At 40.5% G+C, this 13,705-nt stretch overlaps 1 protein-coding gene across 1 annotated transcript in view; it reads left to right on the forward strand.

Annotated features, from left to right (window-relative positions):
- The first annotated feature begins 750 nt into the window (after positions 1-750).
- The window catches only part of SLC24A4 (solute carrier family 24 member 4), a 122,622-nt gene continuing 109,667 nt past the window's right edge, over positions 751-13,705 (forward strand). Inside the window, exon 1 of the mRNA XM_090141517.1 lies at positions 751-965. The gene's annotated coding sequence lies outside the window, so the exon portion shown is untranslated. The remainder of the gene's footprint in view (positions 966-13,705) is intronic.

Below are 13,705 nucleotides of genomic sequence, written 5' to 3' on the forward strand. Positions count from 1 at the left end.
TGTACTTTGTGCCATGAGCTCTGTAGGGAAGGTAACCCCAAATGTTACTGCTCTGATGCTGTTTTAGAGCTTTATCCCTCAATATCTTTGTCCAGGGGTGGACTCTCTGATATCACGGATCTAACTCGTACTGCTTGCAACAGGAACAGACTGTTTGCCACTGAGAAAGCAATCACTTTTTCCTCTCACAGTTTGGTATCAGATGGAAGATGCTTTACAGAAGAAAGAACAAGGAAGGGCATGGCCCTATAGACCTCACCTCACTCAGGATGTGGTGCTGTAGATTATGCTGAAAGAGAGCCTGACCACTTGAGAGATCATGAGATAAAAGATCGTGTGATCTTTTATAAGCTATCTGCTCATTCATCCACATGAAACGTAGGTAAAAAGGTCATAATGCATTTGATTGTATCGCTCTCCCAAACTCACAGTATAGTTTTCTAAATCATATATGTTGCTCTGCTTATGTTTTGTCACCTGAACAGTATTTAGCACCACTGGCACATTTAAACTTTCATAACATTTTAAACTGCTGCAAATTTTGAAATCTTTTTTCTTTCATGTAGGCTTCACTGTTTGAATCCTTGGGAAAAAAAATAGAATATTCTTGTACTCACACTTTTTAGAGATGAAGCTGTGCCAGTATGCCTTCACAGATCCTCAGAATGGTAATTACAGAAATGGAAGTTGCATGCATGCACTAGGAATCTTGGGAGCTGCAGTACTTCAATCTCTAAATAGATGCAAAGGCACGTAGGAAATCTGGGCCATAGCAAGTGTTTTTCCTTCTTTTCTCATTTTTATTGCTTTTTTTTCAGTATTACTTTTTGTCACATACTGCTTTTCAGAAGAAAACCCCTACTTAGTCTCACTGGCATCTACTTTCCACAAGTTTGTATGGCAGTCCTGGTTGTGGAAGGAGAAGAGGGGCTATAGTGGGGAGAACAGAACCAGAAGGCTGCTGGGTAAGTGAATGCTGGCTTAGGCACAATGAGAATCTCTTTTTAATTCTAATTATAAATAAAATTCATAAAAATCACTTTGTTGTTTTTTCAGTCTCAGCAACTGAATTTCTGGAAACTGTAAAGTTATTTACTTTATCCAAATTTATCTAGATCTTGAATTTCCAAGGAATCTTTTTTTTTTTTTCCTAAATGAGCAGAGATTTATCCAGAAAAGTATTTAGCTGAAATATACTGTTGAAATAAAGTTTAGAAAGGTCAGCCTCAGCCTTTATACTCAACACTGTTGCTGTCCTGACCTCTACTATTGGGCTGAATGTAAACTGCAGCAAGCAACCTTCTTCCAGCATTTCTGATGGCTGCTGGTTTTTCACACAACATTTTTTCCTTGTGGCAGCTTCACTGTTATTATTATATACACTGTTATGTATTCAATAACTGTGTTATTGAAGCATCTCTCCTGTACTGCATACCTCCTGTGCCTGAGTGCTGTATCTCTAAAGCTGTGGAAGCTATCTGCCTAGGTGATGAAAACGTATGGCCCAGACGTCAGCTCAGGCTGAGTTGTACTTGTTGGAGGAGTTGACCACGCATGGGGGAGGCCCAGCACAGCTCTTGTGACTCCTGAAGTGCTGCAAGTTCTCTTGGTGAGCATAAAGCAGCTGTGGTGCTGCTCTGTCTTGACCCAGCTCATGATGTCTCCCAGCAGCATGCTTACGCTGTTTAGATCTCTACAGAGGCTCTTTTGCAAGCATGTTCTCCCTGTGGGGATTGTACCTTGGGCATTAACAGCTCTAAGAGTTCATCTCACTTCTCAACACTACCTGGAGATTTTCCCATGCACAGACACTGTGTACTGTTTCTGGGCAGAGGCTTATGGTTTCTTCGTGTTGGTGGAGATGTGCACAGGTACTGCTTTGGCATTCAGAATTCAGTTCAGAGGACCCAGTGAGAGAGTCATGAGGTCAGCTTCTCTCTCTAGTGAGGCATTTATATTAATGCTTGTATTTTCATCCAATATGTGTCTTAGAGTGAAAGGATGCCTTCGGCTCTTGGTGAAAAACAATCCAGTCTTTGTTGAGTTGGAAGGTCAGTGGTGATGAAGGTCTTGCAGTGCTGATCTTAAACAAGGACATTTTCTGCAGTTAATCTTTGAATAGATGAGCTGAGCAGATCCTGTAATACACACACAGAAAACACATTTCTGAATGTTCAGAAACAAAATAAGTAGCTTGATATTTTTCCTAGAAAATGAAGAATTGTGACAATTAAAGCAATTGTTTTTCTCCTTTTTCCCCAACATCTTGCTGTAAAAAAAAAAAAAAAAAATCATTAATCCATCACAAATCTATTGAAGGCATTAGGTGAAAATCTAAAAGTCCATCGCACCCAAAACTCTGCTCTGCCTTGCTGGCTGCTCTCAGCCATCAGCTGCACAGTGTCCCAGTTCTGCAGAGACGGCCTCTGAAAAGATTTCTGGTGTTTTTTTTTTTTTTTCTAGAAATCATTCTGTAAGAACAACATCAAAAAGATGGCAGGGAACATCCACATGTATTATTTGCTGTTAATAGCAATACCCTCTTTTGGCCTTTTTAAAGGCAACATCAGGTGAAGAAATCTGTGACAACCTGCAACAGAGCAACCTACTTAGCTCTGCTTTGAGGTGGGCATGTTCTCAAGCAAAGAGTGCTCAAAACTTTTTGCAAACTCTATTCAGCAACTTCTTTATATATATTTTTATATATATCACAGAGAAAGCATTGGGTTTTGTAAGGGCCTGCAATTGCTAATAGTTTTTCAGATTATGAAAAGTGGAATTGTGTGAGAAAGTCATTTTCTGTTCTCTGATTGCCTTTCACATTTTGCCTGGAAAAAAAATGTGTTTCTTTTGTTGGGCTACACGCAGCAGCACATTTGTGTCTGGCATGCTGCTGGTTCTGCTATCATTCAGCTATGACCTTTCTCAGAAAAACAACCTGAAAAGATCATTTCAGATGCAAAAATCAGCCACCCTTCAGTTCTGTATAAATCTTTTGCCATCTAACCTAATGGAGGTTTTAGGTGGATCTTACAAACGTGTGCTGCATTCCCTTCATTAGCAGCAGAAGCCAGGTCTGATTGCACTCCTACCTTATTTGACTCAGTCACATGGCTGAAGTGTGGTGGAGTGAATCCAGGTTACTGCTTCATGCTGTTTGGGTATCTGTACTAGAGTTAAAAACAGCATCACACTGCACAGGACCCAGTTCATAATTTGAAGTTTGCTCTTGTTATTCACAGTAGAGTTTGCAGCTTTATTTCCTGTTCACTCTTCAAGTTCCCCCTGAAAGCAGAAGTAGTGTCTTCTGGGTAGGCTTTCTCATGGTTCTTATTGTCCTCTGCATGCTCTGTGGACTGCAGTGAACTGATTGCCCTGTCCCTAAGCAATGAGAGGTTCCTAAAATCCTGTTTTTGCTGATAAGAAATTGAGGAAGGGAGAAAGTAAAGTTAAAAATATCCATGAGCTTTGGGATCTTCAGGAAATAGGGTTATCTGCACTTCTAGGGCTATTCCATCTTTTGCTGAGATATAGCTGCATTTAGCAGAAGTATTTGGATATGAGGCTCTCTGTCCATACAGCCAAATAAAACAGCATCCATTAGTGGGCTTAAGCACTGGATAGTAATTATCTTTATCACTTAATTGGCAGCTTCCTTCCAGCTATGGCTGGGCTACACTGATTGGCAGTCCATGTGGCTAAGGGATGATGCTCCAGGTACTATCCATAGCAGAAAGGATGGAAGATGCTGCACTGCATCTGCCTCACGTCCTCAGTCCTCTGACCTGCTCCAGCAAGCCCTGCTTCCTCAAACATTCCTGCATGCCCTCACACCATGCTGGATGACATATGCCTTTGCTCTAAAGTTATCACTGCTAAAATAACATAAGTCCCATGATTTAAAATATTTTGAATTAAACACAACTCCCTGTCCTAACATTCTCTTAAGACTACGAAGTGTTACACAGACTTGGCCTGCTGACTTGTGAAAGGGCTGCATGAATCATATGCCTTGTTTTAGATGTCCAAAAGGTCTTCAAATCTCAGTGAAGCAAAGAACACCCTGAAAGCAGGTAGACAACTACACCTGAATGAATGGCTCTCCCCTTTGTGCTAAGGCTTCTGGGAAACGTTGACAGCCTGAGCCTTATTTCAGTGCTATTTGGTACCAAAATGAAATGCAGCGTAAGTTATTTCTGTTAATTATTTCTGATTATTTTCCTTTATGGAAGTCTGCAAGGCTTCTTCCCCACAGAAACAGAAAATGGGAAGTACTTATTGCTCAGACATCCTCTGTAAAATCAGTTGTTTGTGCTTCTTATAACCACAGTTATTCACATGCAACAAATCGTTACTGCTTTCTGTTGTTATTTTTAGAGCCTAAATATAAATGGTGCAATAAATGTAGAGGAGGGAAAAACAACCTTAGAGCTTCAGCCCTTCAGTGTTGAGAGATCAGCTTCTGAGGCTCATGCACTAGGCTCTGGCAGTACCTGCAGGAAGTGGGTGCTTGAGCTTTGCATGCTTTGTGGGGAGCCAGCAGTGGCTCTCAGCTGACAGCTCTTGCAAGTGAACCAGACGTGACATCTGTAAAACACAACAGTACCAAAACCCAATGGATTCATATCACATGGCTCACCAGGAGGCACATCTGATATTATCAGTAGTAAGCCCTTTGCCTTAGGCTCTAATAGCTGGAAATAATGGAGACTTGTATCAATGAATGCAATGTTGTGCCAGCAGCAGATCCTGAATGCTAATCCTTTGTTTCTGGCTCTACCACTGCAGTGCTGGGTAGCAGTGAATGTCCTTCCGTATCTGATTTACCTTTTGTGACTCCATTTCCTTGTCTCCAAAATGAGACGGTGGGTGATAGTGTTTGCAGAAGAGATTAACTGATGGAAAGAACCAGATTACGACTTGGGGGAAGAGGTGTTTGCTCACGTGCTAAACAAGCCTTTCCATGTTCTTATTTTGTAATAGCTTGCTTGTCCTTTCCTTCACATTGCATGTGGGATTCATCTAGAGGAAACTAAGTGGGAAGGCCATAAGAGACAACCTTGATCACATCTGTATTCCTGTACTGAGCAGCATCTCAGATGCTGTAAGTGGGTTTCCACTTAGTCCAGTGGTAGGCTCAACAGATCCCTGTTTGGATATGCCTTGCTCTCTACATTGTCTAGATACAGCAATTTGTATTGTACGATACAGCAGTCCTTCGGGATATAGTCCATAGTGGTAAAGGAAAAGCCATTGGCATTATTGTATTTGTTTCATGAAAGTTGAATGAGAATAATATTTGTGACTTTCGTTCATAATCTGAATTCTATTAGGTTCACTCAGATGTGCCATTGGCATTGCTCAATTTTAGCAGCTTCCCACTGAACCTCAAGACTGTAATGAAACCTGAAATTGAGCAATGCATAAATGAGATGCATCCTTCAGGAGCACAGAAAGTAATAGCTTTCCATCTCACCCGCAAAGAGGAATTAAATTTCATTTTTAGTTAGACATTTGCACATTCACATCTTCCTCTCAAGGGAACTTGATTTCCTAATCACTACAAAGCTTTTCAAACACGCAGAAAGAAGGCAGAAAAGAATATAACAAGCAGAGGTTTCCACATCAGGTTATCTATATAAAACAGACACTGCCCAGCTGTAGCTCATACTCTATGCCAAACCTCATGGCCAGCAGTGCTGCCTGCCAGTGCAGAGGCCCTGGACTGAGCTGGATCTCCTTCCCTCCCACTGGTGCAGTGCACAGCAAATGAGGCTGAGCAAAACTCATCTACTTCTCCACTTCGTTTTGGCACCATTTCTGAGCTTTGCTTGCTAGAATCTCTGCCCTGCTGGGCTAGCAAATGCCGGGGTCTGATGTTTTAATGCACTTATGCAAGCATCCTCTAACAAGTAAGCACTGCATCAGAAGAGTGATGTAGGGTCAAGACTCAGAGAAAAGCAAGGCAGGATTTTGTTGCCCTGTTTCCAAACTGCAGGAATGGGGTGCATCTCTTTTTTCTCTTCCTGCTAAGTTCTTTCTTACCCTTGGAGGTTTCTAACCTCCACAGGTACTGCATCTATTACTAAGATGTTCTACACAAGCCTTCAAAAAATATTTTTGCTAGGGCTAAACCGGAAAACTGCTGTGTTTATGTGACAGGCTGTACTGGGATGGAATTAATTTTCTCCATGGCAGCCCATATGGTGCTGCTATGAAAACCAGATTGCTCAGAGGCTTGCTCTAGTGGTGTATTGGGTGTAGGTGGCAAGAGTTCTGTACTAGGGAGTCTGCAGAGGTGGCCTCTGTGAGCAGAGTTTGGAGTTTCCCCTGTGCTGAACATAAGCTGTTGCAGCTGCTCTTTGATGGATTCACTGCGTGGCACAGGTGAGCCCATCAGCCAAGCTGGTCACATCTCTCTGAAAACACATTTAAGAAAGGAAAGAAAGTCCCACAGAGAGGAAGAGGGAACACCAAGGTCAAGAGAAGTTCTCCAAGCACTGGAGCGGATCTCATTGCTGCTAATGGAAAATGCACACCAGAGTAGAGGAGAAGTGTGAGAAGGAAAGAGCAGCAGAGAAACTCCCCAGCGCTGCAGGGCAGGAGTCTGGAGTGAAATGGTGAATCTGAGCCTGGGAAAGGAGAAAGAAAAGATGTAGGTTTAGTATCTGTCGTCTTTCTCACTACCTGAATTAGTAAACAAACATCTATTATAATTGCTAACATATTAAGTAATTTTCTCCCATGTCAGGTATATTTTTCCCATTGTGGTAAGTGATCTCCCTGTATTTATTTCACTCCACAAGCTTTATTTTCTTTAAGTTTTTATGTGTGTTTTTTTCCAATTTTCTCCGTCTTCTCATGATGAGTGAAAGAAGAGAATAAGGAAGCAGATGGTGGGAGTTCAACTGTTGGACACTGCTAACCCAGCATAGGCAGCATGCTTGGAGAACCTATAGAACAGGTTTCTGCCAGAATTTCTCCATTTGTGGCTGGAGTGTTTGCCTGTAGCATAAATTCGGTTTCTTCCCCTGCCTAAAAGGACTCAAATTCTTACTTTTCTACTCTGTCGACAATGCATTAGTTTGACTTTCTGCCTTGCTTTGGAGCAAGGATGAGAATTTTGGGGGATTTCCTGATCTATCTGTGCAATGGATCTCCTCAGCAAGCCACAGAGTTGCACTCCCATTTTCTCTTGTGGGGTATATAACAAACTTTGGATTGAGGGTTCATAAGGGAGGGAAAGTATTTGGTGATAGAGGATTGTCTTTTAGGGACTAGATTTTCTCCTACACTGTCTTTGATATGTAGAAAGGTTGCAGGCCTTGAAGAAGTCTTGCATCAAGGAGTTCAAGTTCTCATTCCAAATCAGCCAAAAATGGTTGCTTGAAATTATTTAACTAGTCAGATAATTGTTTCTTTCTAGCTTTAAATAGCCAGTCTCAAAACTGAGGTCCCAGCTGAGTTTTCTCACCAGATACAACTACGTGTTCTTGTTCTCCTTCCCTGTTGACTGTGCTCAGACAGACCTTTGCTTGGTTTCCCCATTTCCTATGAACCCAGTTCTACTTTCTACAGCTCTACGGCATTATGTGAGGACTCCCCAGCATGCTCCCCAGGACTGTGAGTTCTGTCTGCTGCTGACTAATTGACTAATCAGTTCCTCTTTGAATTTAGTCCTTAGGTTAAAGTATCCAATTCATCTTCCTTGTGATTTAACTTAGGCTTAAAAATAGGACTCTAGAAAGATTAATAAGTTGTACTGTTCAACTTTCTTTGCACTTTCTTTACACTGGGACAGCTTGGATACTGACACTTCTGAGTTAACAAACTCGATAAAAACTTTTGCAGAGACATAAGAGCATCCTCAAAGTTCTCTCCAGAACTCTCTTTCTGTGCTAATCCCAGTACAATTCTTTTACAAATGTTGGGAGCCTTATTTTTCTCTTAATTCCAGCAAGACGCTACTAACCATGCTGCATGTCTCCTTGTGGAGAAAAGACAAGTTTCTCTTCTTTGATCAGCAGTCCTGAAAAATAAAGCACATAAGTTCCAGTAATAAACTAGTTTTGCTATAGAAGGAAATATCTTCATTTAATTCGCTCAATAGACTGTAAAATTTACTTAAAATCACCCACAGAGATGCATTTGGGCTCAAGAAAAGCCTCTGTGTTTGCGGACAGTTTAAACTGAATCAGTTCTGCGGAGTAAACAGATGTGATTGTTTTCCTCTTCAGGCAAACCAATCTATCTGTAACATTATGAGGGTATAAATCACTGTGAAGACTCTCCAGGAAACTCACCAGTGTTGGTTGATATGGCCTCAGTTTCATATCTCTTTAATCATCTGTGAAGACAAGTCTAGTGAGGATACGATCTTGTGCTACCCATGAGTTTGAGTTTTTTGGCTAATTTTTTGACTTCTTGTCTCTTACTTCCCAGTTCCTAAGTAAAATTTTTACTGTAGACTCTTGAAGTATTAAGGGTCTGTTTTCTTTGTGTTTCCTCTGAGTCACAAGGAGTTGGACAGTAAGGCAGCCAGTACTAGAAGAAATAACAAGAGTTCCAGCCTTGTTAGATTATTTTTTGTGGTTGTCTTTTTAGCTGCTGTCTATTATTCAGATAGTAGCAAAGTCTATAACGTGTATTTTAAATTATTGGGTTTTCCGTTCTTTCTGCAGTCGTGGCTCTTTCTGTACATAAAAACCCAGACAGACTGGGTAAAAACCAGTGCAAACAAGAAAGCTACTTTTTGGTGACCAAAGAGCACAAACAGATGATCCATCTATCAATCATCCTGTCAATCTTTCTCAATAATAAATCTGACTAAAACCTTTGCTCTCAAGTTATGTCTTGAGACTGTCTGGGAAGGTGCAGTGCTGAACATGCAACTGATTTCCATGTACTGAAAAACAAAAGCTGTCCTGATGTTACATGTATCTGTTCTGTGGTCACTATACCCTTTTGCTTGACTCTGATCAGGCTCATGTGCTGTTCCATAATGATCAACAAATGCACTTCTTCTGGACCAAAGGTCCAAACCTGTGTTTTGTTCTCTTTAATTTCAGTATTTGGGAGAAAAACAGAACCTCTGCAACATTAACTTGGTGAGTACTTTTGTTAAAGTTGAGTTACCTTGAAAGGCAGGAGTAGGCTGGAGCTGAAGCCTCACAGCTGAAATGCTTGGATTGTGTCTGTATTTCTGTGCTATGCTTTGAGGGTAACTTAAACCCACTGCCTCTTTAGTTGATACTCAGACAGTTACAGCCAATGCTATGGAAATGCTAGTAATATTTCTCTTCCATCTTCTCCATCTTGCTTGGCTGGTTGGTTGAGAACTTCTGTTATTGCCCTGAAAGTGTCAGATGATAAAAAAAAAAAAATTTGGCACATCCAAGTGTGTGGAGTATGTTTACTGCTCCTCAGGCTGTAACAGTAATTATGCATCAAATGGCAGAGTGAACCCTCTGGAGACTGGAATTTCCTCTAAAATATAAAGCCTGTGGAAATGCTGTCCCATGTTATAATTGCACATGTATATGTAAACTTCTCCCTAATTTTATTTGGATATTTAAAAGATAATTTGTATTAGATCTTGTTTTGATTTAAGAATTAGTTCTTAAATGCTACTTCTGGGTGTCAGTGATATAATTATCACCAAACAAGGAAATGCTTTTAAAGTACAGATGGGAAGGCTGCAGCAGAGAGCTGCTGCATGAGAGAGGACTCAGTGAATAAGAGGCACAGGCCGATGCATTCTTTGCAATAGCCGATGCAAATTGTGCACCAGTGCATGTATCCTGCTTACATAGGTAGAAATATATTTGAAAATTATGATCATTTTTATTCCACAGCCTCAGAATCCCTGATAGAAGACTGCTCTCAAAACTCTTTCAGGTCTCCAATCTGACAGATGTCAGCAGTGAGTGAAAAAAAGCAAAAATAAAACAAACAAACAAACAAAAACTACCAAAAAACAAAAACAAAAATTAAAAAAACAGTTTGGATTCTTTTAAATTAGAACAGCATTTATCAGTCCTTAGGTATCTTTTGTACATAAGCACTATCTTAACAGTTTTATGATGATAAACCATGACAAATACATGGTAGGAAATGTCCTTATTGTATATTCTCCTGCAGTCTCATGAGCTCACTTGGGAATAATTATAATGATCTATGGAGCTTGTACTAAAACCTTATAGGCAATAAATGATTTTGGTTCTTGAGCAGTTAGCAGACAGCATTGCATCCTCAAAGGAGGCCACAGAATTGTTTAAATGCTGTCAACAGGAGTTTTAAATTCCCTCAGGACTTCGTTAGTGCTTGCATATTTTGTAAGATTTAAATACTACGGTGATGAGCAGCAAGATAAAAACACTTTAAATAAAGTAGTAATAGCTATTGCTGAAATAGCTGTATTTGGGTCAAGGACTGACTAAGTCCATTTGTTAGAGATAAATTAGTGACAGTTTACCCTCACTTGGACTTATTTGATCTAACAGACTTCTGCAGTGTGCTGCCAGTAAGGTTAGCTCTCAGAAAATGTTAATGCAGAGTCTGTGGGTTGCTTTGTCAGTGAGGTCATCTTCCAGTTGCAAGGAGGGACTTTAGAAAAGCTTACAGTGATCTATATATATTTCCATTGCACAAGCAGACCCTCACAAGAGGCAAGTGGCTTGCAAAAGATTTTTGTTCAGTACTTAGAAATCAAGTACTTTCAAAAAATCAATACTTTCAAAAAAGTATATAAATGACCAGCAATATATTGAAGGGATAGGTTGTAATGGTCCTAATTCCTAGCTCTTGGTCTTCTTACTTAAAAAGTATCTGTTACCCCCAAGGTGAACTGAGACCAGCCATCCTTTAAAAGCTTCTTAATTACATATTTAACTATGAGGCTGGAACCTTTCCGTCTCTTGGATGATAAACCTGCCTAAAGTACATATTGACAGAAGATAGTCTCTTAAGTAAATAAAAGACAGCTTAGAAGTTTCCTCATTGGATATTTGCCATTGAGACCAGAATATCTCACAGGGGTATCATTGAGAACATAGAAATAACATGGAAAATTTGACAAAAGGAGAAATTAATTCAGGAAATAGAATGGTCTTTATTAAAGAGTCTGATCCAGTAGTGCTTAATGAAGGAAAGTGCATTACTGATGCTTTTGAAAGACAAATGAATTGACCTTGGAGAAGATTTCCACGGGGAAGTCATGCTTTAGCAATCTGATAGCCTTCTATGATGAAATGACAGTCTTGGTACATGAGACTTGAGAGCAATGAATGTTGTTCACCTCGATTTCATTAAAGCTTTTGGCACAGTCTCCCTAAAGATCCTTATGGAGATGGTGATGATGGGATGGATGAATAGATGGTGCAGTGAATTAAAAGCTGACTGAATAGCCAGGTCCAAAGAAAGCTAGTTGAATGCCAGTAACTAGAGATGTAGATCAGTAGTGGGTCTAATCCTATTCAACACCTTCATTAACGATCTTGATGATGGGGCAGAGTTTACCCTCCAAAAACTGTGGATGACAAAAAACTGGAAGGAGTGGCTGATAAACTAGGGGGTTGTGCTGCATCCAGAGGGACCTCAAGGAAGGAGAAATGAGCTTACAGGAACCTCATAAAGTTCAGTCAGAGGAAGTGCAGAGTCCTGCATCTGGGGAGGAACAACCCCTGGCACCAGTACAGTTTTTCAAAGAAAGACCCAGATGTTCTCCTGGACACTGTTTTGAACAGGAGCCTGCAATGTACAGTTACCAGCAAGACAGCTAATGGTATCCTAGGCTGCATTAACAGGAGTGTTGCCAGCAGATCTACTCAGCACTGGTGAGGCCCTTCTACTCAGCCCTGGTGAGGCCACACCTGCAGTACTGTGTCCAGTTCTCCCTAGTACAAATCACATACATGAAAACGTCCACAAAGGATCACTTAGGCATGTGAAGGGCTGGAGCACCTCTCTTATTAGGAAGGGCTGAGAGAGCTGGGACTGTTCAGCCTGGAGAAGAGAAGGTTCAGGAGAAATCTTACCAGTGTCTATAAAGACATCTTACCAGTGTCTATAAAGACCTGAATGAGGTTGCAAATAGAACAGAGACAGACTCTTTTCAGTGGTGCCCAGTGACAGGACAAGAAGCAATGGCCGCACACTGAAACACAGTAAGATGTCTGAACATCAGGAATGACTTTTGTGCTGTGAGGATAGTGAAACAGTAGAACAGGTTGCCCATAAAAGGTTGTGGATTCTCCACAGAGATGTCTGGAGATATCCAAAAGCTGACCGGACACAGTCCTGGACATGATGATCCTGCTTGAGCATAGGATTTGGACAAGAGGACCTCTAGAGAACACTTCCACCCCAATCATTCTGAATTCTGTGAGCATTTCCTGTAAAGTGACTGTGAAGGCAGAGGATGAGCTTATAACTTGAATCGAACTTAAAACTGAACCTCTTTGCTGCAGATAATTCAGTGTAGGAGAACAATTTCTTGGTGCAATTTTTTCTCCCAGATCAAGTAGTTTGAACTGGAGTGTGTTAGAGGAAACACTTACCTGAGACCTTTGGGAGTGAAGAAGCCACCTGCAGGAAGAAGAATGCCTATAATTAGATGTGGCAGATGAACATAAGCATATCTGGGTGCCAGATTACATGTTATGCAATCATGCTCATCCTTTGCCACCCACGACTTCCCCTGGAAGCATACCTTAGCTTGGGCAATATGAGAACAGCACGGGGGATCTTGCATCCTCTTTTTTTTCCAACAGAAAATGTTTAAAGCAACCCAGCAAAAGGTGAACCTCAGCTGACACTTGGAGAGGTGCTATGATGCAAGGTGCAGAAAGGTACTGTGAGACAGTCTTACAGAAGGCAAGAGCTGTGCACAGACACTAAGTAGTCCTGTACAACATTACAGCAATTCATGCTATGGCACTTAGACTGTCTTTTACAAAGAACACTTTCCACAATTACACTTTTCATGCAAAGCAGTATAGAGCTTTGGTATAGGATTGTAATCAATCACTACTGAATTTTCTGATGTTTGCTAGTAATTAGCTGAGACCTGTATTTAATATAAAACCTGCAAATGTCTGCATCGTTTCTACATTGGATTGGACCAAATCAGAAAAATATTTTACATTGCTCATTTGTCTTTAGCTTATCTAAATGCTTCAATGTAGGCTGTGAATTCTTTCACTTATGGAGCATCCATCCTTTTTAAAATAGAGTACAAACAGTACTTACAAACAGTAAGCAAATAAGCATAACATTGTAGAAATAAGTGAATGCTATTTAAAATTTACTTTTAGGTTCTTAGCAATATTATCTGTATTTGATAATGCACATCTTGTTGGTAAGTTAGGCACTAAAAAAGGAACCCTGCATATAAGATTCCCTAGCGACAATTAAGGAACAAAGGTTTGGGGAATGATTAACAATGAAAGCTAAAGATGACAGTTGACTTTGGATCATTCTGACCTTTGCCAGAATGCATTTGGTTACAAAGACATGAAGTAACCCCTGTAATCCTTTAAGTGAGGTTACTCCATACATAAAGAGATCGTAAAAATAGCCCTCCCAATGTAAGAGGTTTATTTCAGTGGTCAGCACCCTGGAGTAGGTATTCTGAAGAAACGTCAAAGAAAAATATTCATTACACATAAAGTGTGGAGGCTTCTTAATGCCTACAGCACAGCTTTCA

Source organism: Phasianus colchicus, chromosome 5 (genome assembly GCF_987193195.1).
Source record: "Phasianus colchicus chromosome 5, bPhaCol1.hap1.1, whole genome shotgun sequence".
NCBI lineage: Eukaryota > Metazoa > Chordata > Aves > Galliformes > Phasianidae > Phasianus > Phasianus colchicus.